A 9,406-nucleotide genomic window follows, 5' to 3' on the forward strand; every position below is an offset into this window, starting at 1 on the left:
AACTCCAGCTCTGAGACTCCAGCTGGCTGAAAGCTGGTTTCTGGGGTTTTGTTTAGCTTCTATATGTTACTATGTTTCAAACTGCAGGCTCAGAGGCTGGCAAGGCAGGTGGGGAACATTGCAGTCCACCATCACTGAAGCAAGCAAGCCTCATGTTCAGTTTAAGCTCCCTGGCTGCTGGCCGCCATCTTGGCTGACAGTTAATTTGCATATTGCCCCTGATTAGCCAATGGGAAGGGTAGCAGTCATATGCCAATTACCATGTTTCTCTTTTATTAGATAGGATGATGAGATATATTGATATAGTGATCTATATCTAAAAAATACACCCCTCACAATTAAAAAATAAATCTAGACATCCTAAGAGGTTTCAAGTGTTATTGTAGTTTGATTTGCATTTCTTAACAGCTAGTGAAGTATCTTTCATATATATCTGTATGTCATCTTGAAAGAAGTGTCTATTTAGGTCTTCTGTCCATTTTAAAACTGGATTGTTAATTGGTGTTGAGTTTTATGAATTCTTTATATACTTTTCAAGTTGAAAACTTTCTGAGAGCTGTTGTTTGCAAATATATTCATTCAGTTTTCTTTAGTTCAAAGTTTCCTTTTTTGTGCAAAAGTTTAGTTTATGGAGTCTTATTCATTTATTTTTGCCTTTTTTTCCCTTGCCATTGGGCGGGAATTCATATAATTTTCTCTAAGATTTAGGTTCATTTAAATTTGATGCCCAGGCTTTATTAATGGAACTTGAGAATATCATGCTAAACTAAGTAAGCCCTACAAAAAAGTAAATAACTAATGATTTAATTTCTATGTGGAATATAAAATTGAAGAAAAAAAAAACAACTAAGAAAACAAAATTGACAGAGACCACAGTGTGGTGGTGACCAAAGCGAAGACGGGTGGGAGTTATGAAAGAGTAAGTAGTGTATATACACAAGGCACTATACAGGTCACATATCATAAGAATATACAGCTGAAACCAAAATATACTTATTAAGCAATGTCACCCCAATGCATTTAATTTAAAAAGACAAAAAGAAACCTTTCTATATTTCAATAATTGTAGTACAGACAGGACACTTCTACACTTTACACATTTCCTCAAATTGTTGCATCTTATGTAATTATAGTACATACAATATCATTAATGTGAAATTTACACAGGCCAATCTGTTTGTATAGGTGTATTTCATTCCATCAGCATGCAGATTCATGTAACAGCTACTATAATCAAAACACAAAGTCATGTTCCTGAAGAATTTTGGGAAATTTTTAAATGTGTAGCCTTTCCAAGTGTTTAATTCTTTTCAGTTTTTACTTTTGTTATCAGAAGACATGTTATATTTTCAAAAGAATTCTATAATAAGTTTCAGATCCAAAATTATTTTCCCACTTTATGGAAGAGTCCCCTTTCCCATATAATCTTACATATTATATGACCGAATAAGATGGATTCCAATTTATTGATATCAATTTTCTCTAAATTTCAGATGTACGTATTTATAATTTAATTTTGTTTTTGAAAATATTCACAGAAAATCAACTTTTAAAAATGTATTACAATCATGATTTAGAAATAAATGTTTCATGTCTTTTTAAAACTTCACTATGCTTTACCTTCCCTTTCAGGCTGGTCTTTTAGCTTAAAACAACCAAACTTACTTCTTTCCAAAGGCCATTCTCTCATATCGAGAGTGATATATAGTTGAAATGTTAATTGTGGAATGGAACCAAGAAGGGCCTGGATGCCTGACATATAGTTGAAAGCCTACCACTGCATGGAAGCACCATGAATTGAGTGAACAATCTCCCTCTCCATCAAAATACTTCTTTTGCTGCTAATTTGAGACTCTTTTTTAACCTGATTTAGCTTTTTCAACAGTGTATGGTAATTTATAATGGTCTGCAGATACCTGTTCGACTGAAGTCACACTCAAGATTAGTATTTGTCAGTGATAGATGTGTTAAAAATATTTGAAATTCCATTATAAGATGAATGTCTAATATGTAAAATTCTATTATTAACATAATAAAAACTAAATCATGTAATACAGTTTCCAATATTAACATTTATTTTAATTCTGTATCTATGATTTAATCTAAAATTAAAACATAAATACATTCTTATAAAAAATCAAACAATAAGCTAAATATCCCTTTGTTAACATACAATTGAATTTGCCTCCATAAAGTAAGTTACTACTTGTAGTTTGGTACATATTATTCCAATCTTATCCCAATGCATTTACATTATGAACCTAAATCTTTATATTCTTATCTTTAAACATATTAAAGTTATTTTTCTAAAATAAAGTGATGCTCATACTTTGTTTGATAATTAAAATATTTTTTTACATTTTTAAATGTTTGGTCCAGAAAATGAATCTGTCAGAGTTTAAATTGCTTTCAAGGACTCAATACAATGAGTGCACCACTTTTATTTATTATTTTTGTATTTATGGGAGTTAGCTCATTTAGCAATCATTCTAACAGGTGAACTTTAAAAACAATTAAAACAAAGTAGTTGGAGATGCAAGATGTTGCCAAAGTAGGTAGATGTAATAATCCTTTTTTCTCAGGACCAAACTGGAATTAGAAGTAAAATAGAAACCATCAACTCAAATAACTCATTAAATACTTACTGAATAGATGTCTTATTATCAGAAATTTATAGAAAGAGGGACTTTTTGTTGAGGATCTTAGCATGACTTGATACCAGCCTTTCCATATATACCCCCAGGATCTCAGCTATCACTCCTGAGGGTTGGCCCTGCACCCAAAAACCCAATAAAAATCAAGGCTCAATTACAGAGGAAGGGCTTACATAATTGACACAAAATATATTTCAGAAGCATTCAGTTTAGATGATCAGGGAGACTTTGACACTAGGTTCCAGAATTTAGAAAGCTAAAACAGTTAATTACCACTGAACAAGTATTGCAAGAAATGTTAAAAGGCCTTCTTGAAGAAAAAGAAGGAGAAGGAAGAGGAGGAAAAGAGGAAAGTAGATATATTTATAAAATATAAAATGGCAATAAATATGTACCTCTGCAAAAACCCCTATGCTAAAATATTCAACAAAATATTAGAAAATTGGATCCAGCAATACATTAAAAATATTATACACCATAACCAAGTGGGATTTATTTTATGGATGCCAGGCTGTTATGATATTCACAAGTCAATAAATGTGATAAACACATTAAAAAACTGAAAGACAGAAACAATATGATCAGATCTGTAGATGCAGAAAAGCATTTGACAAAATCCAACACCCATTTTTGATAAAATCTCTCAGCAAAGTGGAAATACAGCCAACATCATACTCGACAGGGAAAAAAATTAAAAATAGGAATAAAACCAGGATGTCCGCTTTCACCACTTTCATTCAATGTAGTACTGGCAGTCCTAGCCATAGCCATCAGACATGAAGAAGAAAAATTATGGCATCCAAATTGAAAGGAGGAAGTAAAACTATCATTTTTCTCTGATGACATGATATTGTACATAAAGAAGCCTAAAGACTCCACCAAAGTACTACTAGATTTAATAAAGGAACTCAGAAATGTAGAAGGATACAAAATTAAAACCCAGAAATTGATGGCATTTTTATACACCAATAAAGAATTCTCAGAAAGAGAAACTAAACAGTTCTATTTATCACAGCAACAAAAATTATGAAATACTTGGGAATACACTTAACCAAGGAGGTAAAAGAGTAGTACTCAGAAAACTACAGGACATTGAAAAAAGAAATAGAGGAAGTTATACACAAGGGAAGCATATATCATGTTCACTAATTGATAGAATTTACATGAATTGTCCATATTAACCAGTCTGTAGATTCAAAGCAATCTCTATTAAATTACCAAGAGTATATTTCACAGACCTAAAACAAATGCTTCAAAAATTTATATGGATCTAAAAAAGGACCCCGAATAGCTGCAGCAATACTGTGAAAGAAGAACAAAGTTGGAAGGTCATAATACCAGATATAGAGTTACACTACAAAGCCACTGTAATCAAAAAAGCCTGGTATTGAAACCAAGAACACACATATAGATCAATAGAACAGAACAGAGACCCCATAAATCAACCCAACACATTATGCTCAATTAAACTATGTATATTAAAGCCTAATATGCAAATCGTCCCCTTGAGAGTTCGACCAGGAGACCGGGAGTTCGATCGCTCACTGTTACATGCACTGACCACAATGGGGAGATGCGGAATGAAGGAAAGCCCTGGCCAGCAGCCAGCGAAGGGAGGTACCAGCCTGTAGTTGGCAGCAGGGGAAGGAAGGCCCTGGCCAGTGGAGGCCCTGATCAGTCCTGATGACTGGCCAGGTCCAGGGACCTTGCCTGTGCATGAATTTTGTGCACCAGGACTGTAGTATTTGATAAAGGAGGCAAGAGCATACAATGGAGTCAAGATAATCTCTTCAATAAGTGATGCTGGGAAAATTGGACAGATACATGAAAAAGAGTGAAATTAGGCCGTGAAAGTAGGCCACACCATACACAAGAATAAACTCAACCTGAATAAAAGACTTAAATGTAAGTCATGAAACCATGAAAATCTTAGATGCAATTGTTAGGTTAGGTGGCTCAGGAGGCAGCATAGGAAGTAAAGAGAGTCGATCAGAAAAGGAAGAAAGAAAAGGTTTTATTTTGCGTCCCAAGGTGACCAATGGACCACAAAGACAGGACCAGTGGATTCGCGCCAACAGGGAGAAGGCGCTTTTTTTATACTGTGGTTGAGTGAGGGGTGGGACATGAGCTGAGGTATTCAGCTGAGGAAGTCTCCACTGCAGGGGGTCAGCAGGGTATTCAGGAAGGAGTAAATACAGCCAACATCATACTCGACAGGGAAAAAAATTAAAAATAGGAATAAAACCAGGATGTCCGCTTTCACCACTTTCATTCAATGTAGTACTGGCAGTCCTAGCCATAGCCATCAGACATGAAGAAGAAAAATTATGGCATCCAAATTGAAAGGAGGAAGTAAAACTAGACATCTGCATGTATCTGATCCAGGGCTCTCTCCGACCTAAATACCAGCCTTTTGGTGATCGGGGATGCCGACTTGTTCTGACTGTCCAGCTGACCAGGGGCAACCAGGGGGTGTTAAAGGCCAGGGTTAGGGTTAGGCAGTGGGCAGCAGAGTGTAGGGGTGAAGCAGAAGCTGATTCACAGTCACCCCTGACATCTCCGAGAGCCTGGAGTGGATGAACTTGAGGAGGCAGGGGGCTAGGAAAAAAAATACACAGATGAGAATCAGGGGCCCTATCATGGGTAGTACCCCGGTAGCTAAGTGGCTTTGGAATAAGCTGAAAGGAGAGTTGTCTTGGAAGTGTCTTGCATGTAGTTCTTCACTCAGCTTAGTCAGGGTCTGCATGTTTTGCTCCACTACTCTGGACTTGTTGATGTAGTAGCAGCATTCTTCCTGAAGGAATATGCAGGTTCCTCCTTTTTCTGCAGTTGGAAGGTCTGAGGTGTGCTGGTAGGGCTACCGGGGCTCCTGATGTCACTTGCCACTGTAGGAAAGCTAAATGAGGTGGTAGTAGTCTCCAGGGCTAACTGGAGCTTGTCATTAAAGTACTGAGCAGTGACCAGACTGTTCCCGAGGCCCCCCTGGTAAGGCCTCCTGAGGCAGCGATACTCATCCCTACCATGACAGGGAGGAAGGTGGTCCGGCGTGTCCGTGGGTGGGATGGAGGGAGCAGCGAGGCGAGCTCCAACTCTCCATATAAGGTTAGGTTGGGAACTACTGTGACCACAAAGCAAGGCCCGGGGGTCAGAGGAGTTCATGCAGTTGCTTAAAAGAAGGTACCCGGGCTGGCCTTAATGAGACTGGCTGTCGTGTGGTTTTGGGTGCAGTTCCAAGTGACTTGTCCCCCAGTTACCGGATTACTGATCTGGTAGCATATCTGTGGGGGCAGGGTGGGCTCTGGAGTTTCAGGAAGCATCACGGACCTTGAACCTCCACACATAAGCGGGTAGGGGTGGATGTAGGTTGCTCAGGGATGGGAGGAGGAGGAGGAGGAGGAGGAGAGCGACCAAGGCGAACCTTAGTGGGGCCCAACACCTCACATCTATTGAAGTCATGCTGCTCTGGGGTCCTCTTGAGCCTGGAGAGGTGGTGCCATGACGGGTCGCCAAGCAGCTTAGCCTTGGTGGGGGCTGTGAGGATTACAGTGTGAGGTCCCATCCACCTAGGTTCCAAGGCTTGTCGATGTAGGTCTTAAGGAGGACAGAGTCACCAGAATGAAGGGCTGGTCCTCGGGACTCCTGGTTGTTTGGCTCTGGATTGGGCAGAAACCTGTCCACATGTTCTCGGAGCAGTTGCCTAATTAAAGGCACACATGGGAGATACATACCTAGCGGAGGAGGATCAGCAGGGAGATGGTGGTTGAGCAAGAAGGGTCTCCCATATAGTAGTTCAAAAGGGGCTTAAGAAGGTGGGGCTCCGTAGTGTACCTGGATTTTGGTCAGTGCCATGGGCAGGAGGTCCAGCCAGGAGCTGCAAATTTCTAGAGAGAGTTTAGTTATGTGCTGGGCTGCATATCTGGTGCTTTGGCCAGGCGAGGCACACTGTCCTAAAACACATAGATAGGAAGGTACTGATATCAGACCAGGCCTTGAGATATGGTCTCATGGCCCCTTCCCAGCACACAGGCCTTCTTTCTCAGGAGGTCTGGAAGTCTCATTCCAAATTTGGGAGGTAAAGGACTGGAAAAAGTATAAGTAAAGAGAGTTTCCTCCATTGTGGGGACCCAGAATTTGAAAGACACATTTTTCTCTGGGCCTCCACAGAACTTAATAATAAAATGTAACTCCTGTAGTTGGCGCTGCAGTTCAGCCTTTGCTTCGGCAGGGTGCTATAACTGTAGTCAGCTGGCCAGCTTAATAAAGGCTTTTCAACTGGCCAGCTTAATAAAGGCTCCTAAATCTTGATCTGAGTCCTTGGTGGTTGTCTCCGTGGGTCGCGCCATTACAGTTAGATTCGTTGGAATTTAGTGGCTATGGTGAGGGTTCGACCCAGTGACAGACAAATCCAGCAGGATGTAGAGGAGGAGGGATTGATGTTAGAGAGTAGATGGAAAGTTGTGTTGATGAGGGTGGGCATAGGAGTAGGTCCAGAGTTCTTAAATAGAGAGTGACACTAGAGGATTTCCCATCCCAGACAGTAGAATTGATGACTGCCTCATCATTCCATGTCCGTTTCACCTGAAAATATTAAAAACCTGAGCAGAATTGGAGGGTCCCTTGCCAGGTAAGAGCCTGTGAGGAATGATGGGTTATTCTTCGGGGATGGTAGGAGGCATTTGGTGAGCCTGAGAGAGGTAGGTATTGCAGTGAAAGTGGGAGGAAATGTTAGAATGCGCTGTTATTCAAGGGAAAAGAGAAAGGGACGGAGAGGTGGAAGCCAGGGACCTGGAGGCTGGAGAAAAGGCGGGGGGCGGGGGGGCACGCAGTCACACAGCCTGTTCCCAGGCCTCTAACCACTTGGATTTTAAAGCTGCTGCAGTTTTCCCAGAGATAATAATCTCAGTTTTTGATAATAGCCGGACTGTTAGATAAACCTGTACATTCAAGGACGTTTTCTTTGGGAAGGGTGGAGAGGGATGGGGCAAGAAGGTGCCGAGGTGAGAGCAGTTTTCAGTTCAGAGGAGGGGACAGTTGTGGAGGAGACAAGGAGATAAGGCATTCACAGTAAAGGCTGAGCTAGGCAACTGTGGTCTGGGTCAACAGGGCCCCATAAGGGGATGCATGGCCGTGGAGGATAGGCATCCCTGTAAAGGGAAGGGACCAGGAGTGGAAGGAGCAAGGAAGCTGAAGGGCTCCAAGTGAGCTGCAGAGTGGCTACTAACTTGGTGAGAATATAGTGTCCTAAAAGGGGCACAGGGCATGATAACATGACTAAGAACAAGTGGGTTATAGGGCTCTAATCAAGGAGGCAGGGAAGGCATGCAGTGGCCAGGAGGCAGGTGGATTTGCCGTCAATACCCATGACTGAGATCGTGGAAGAAGAAAGGGCTCTAAAAAGGAGGGCAGGAAAGAAAAGGTAGCCCCTGTGTCGACCAGGAAGGTGACCTACTACCTTCAGTGCAGCCTTGGGCTCAGCAAGGGTAGTGGGGGCCATCGAAGCTGGGCTTCTTCAGTCTTCAGCCAGTCTCAGCATGGCCAGTGGTTTGTCATGACCTGGAAGGGCAGCCCCTCCATGCTGAGGCGCAGAGGGCCTGCCATTTTTCCAGGGGCAGTCACTCTTTCAGTGGCCACTTTGGCAGCATATTGAGCAGGGCTTGGTTGGAACCCAGGGTTGGGGGGCACTGCTTTGCCCAGTGGCCTTCATTTTCACATTTGAAGCATTCTCCAGGTGGCGTTCCTTTCATTGCACCCCCATCGGTCACAGTCCCCTTGGGGCCATGGCGGCTGCCATTGACCGCAGGGCCACAACCAAGGCATGAGTCTGCAGGTCTACCTTCTGTTGAAGGCGGGCAGTAAAATGTTAAAGGCCATTTTCACTAGATCTCCGACCCGGGGCTGAGGGCTATTAAGGACCTTAAAGGTCAGGTTAAGTTTACGGTAAAGGTGGTCAGGACAGTGGAAAAGGACCTGAGATGCCTCTGAATTTGTGAGGCTGGACGTAGAGAGTGGGGGCATAGATTCAGAATATGCCCTCAGTCCCTGCTGCCTCCCTCAGGGGTAGAATGGGCACAGAAAAAGCTCACATTCTCAGGATTTGGGCTCTCAGGGATAGGGGAGAAGGCAGCTTCTGGTTAAGAGGGTCTAAAGAGAAAGAGACAAGGTGTTTTTTTAATTTAAGGAAGATCAAAGTGAGAGAGAATGTCTACCTGGATAAAATCCTTCCCAGCTGCAACCTCTGGCAAAGGGAACTGGCTGTCCCCCTGTGAATTTAATTGCTGGAGATTTGGTGGAGAGCGCATGGGGTGAGGCGGGCAGTTAGAATAAACACAAGCACACAGGAGGAGGCCGGCAAGGCAGAGGGGAGGAGGATCCTACGAATAACTGACTGGGGAAGCAGGCCGGAGTGGGTCTGTGGTTAGTCACCTGGTCTTGAGTTTCAGGCTCCTGTGGCGGCAGCAACCTGTGGCTGTGGGCGGAAAGCAGGGAGGATCAGCACAAAAAGGAGTAGGCATCACTGGAGGGGGATAGCGGAGGGAGGAGCAGCGGAGGCACATGGACCCAACCCCAGCCCAGGGGATCGCTTCTCAATGGCGGGTAGGCAGGCGGATGCACCGCCCGCCCGCGCCTGAGGACGAGGGTGCAGCATACACGTGGCAGCATCATACAGGGGATGGGGTTGTCGTCTTGTGGTCTGAGTTTCTGATTCCCGCAGCAACCGCAATGGGCGAAAGAGCGGAGGTGTGGTCAATAGG

At 42.8% G+C, this 9,406-nt stretch overlaps 1 long non-coding RNA gene across 1 annotated transcript in view; it reads left to right on the forward strand.

Moving 5' to 3' along the window:
• LOC107181940 overlaps nucleotides 1–7,309 on the forward strand; it is a 20,820-nt gene extending 13,511 nt beyond the window's left edge. Inside the window, exon 3 of the long non-coding RNA XR_001512656.1 lies at nucleotides 7,095–7,309. This is a non-coding gene — a long non-coding RNA (uncharacterized LOC107181940). The remainder of the gene's footprint in view (nucleotides 1–7,094) is intronic.
• The last annotated feature ends 2,097 nt before the right edge of the window (nucleotides 7,310–9,406 follow it).

Source organism: Myotis davidii, unplaced genomic scaffold (genome assembly GCF_000327345.1).
Source record: "Myotis davidii unplaced genomic scaffold, ASM32734v1 scaffold1354, whole genome shotgun sequence".
NCBI classification, from domain to species: Eukaryota; Metazoa; Chordata; class Mammalia; order Chiroptera; family Vespertilionidae; genus Myotis; species Myotis davidii.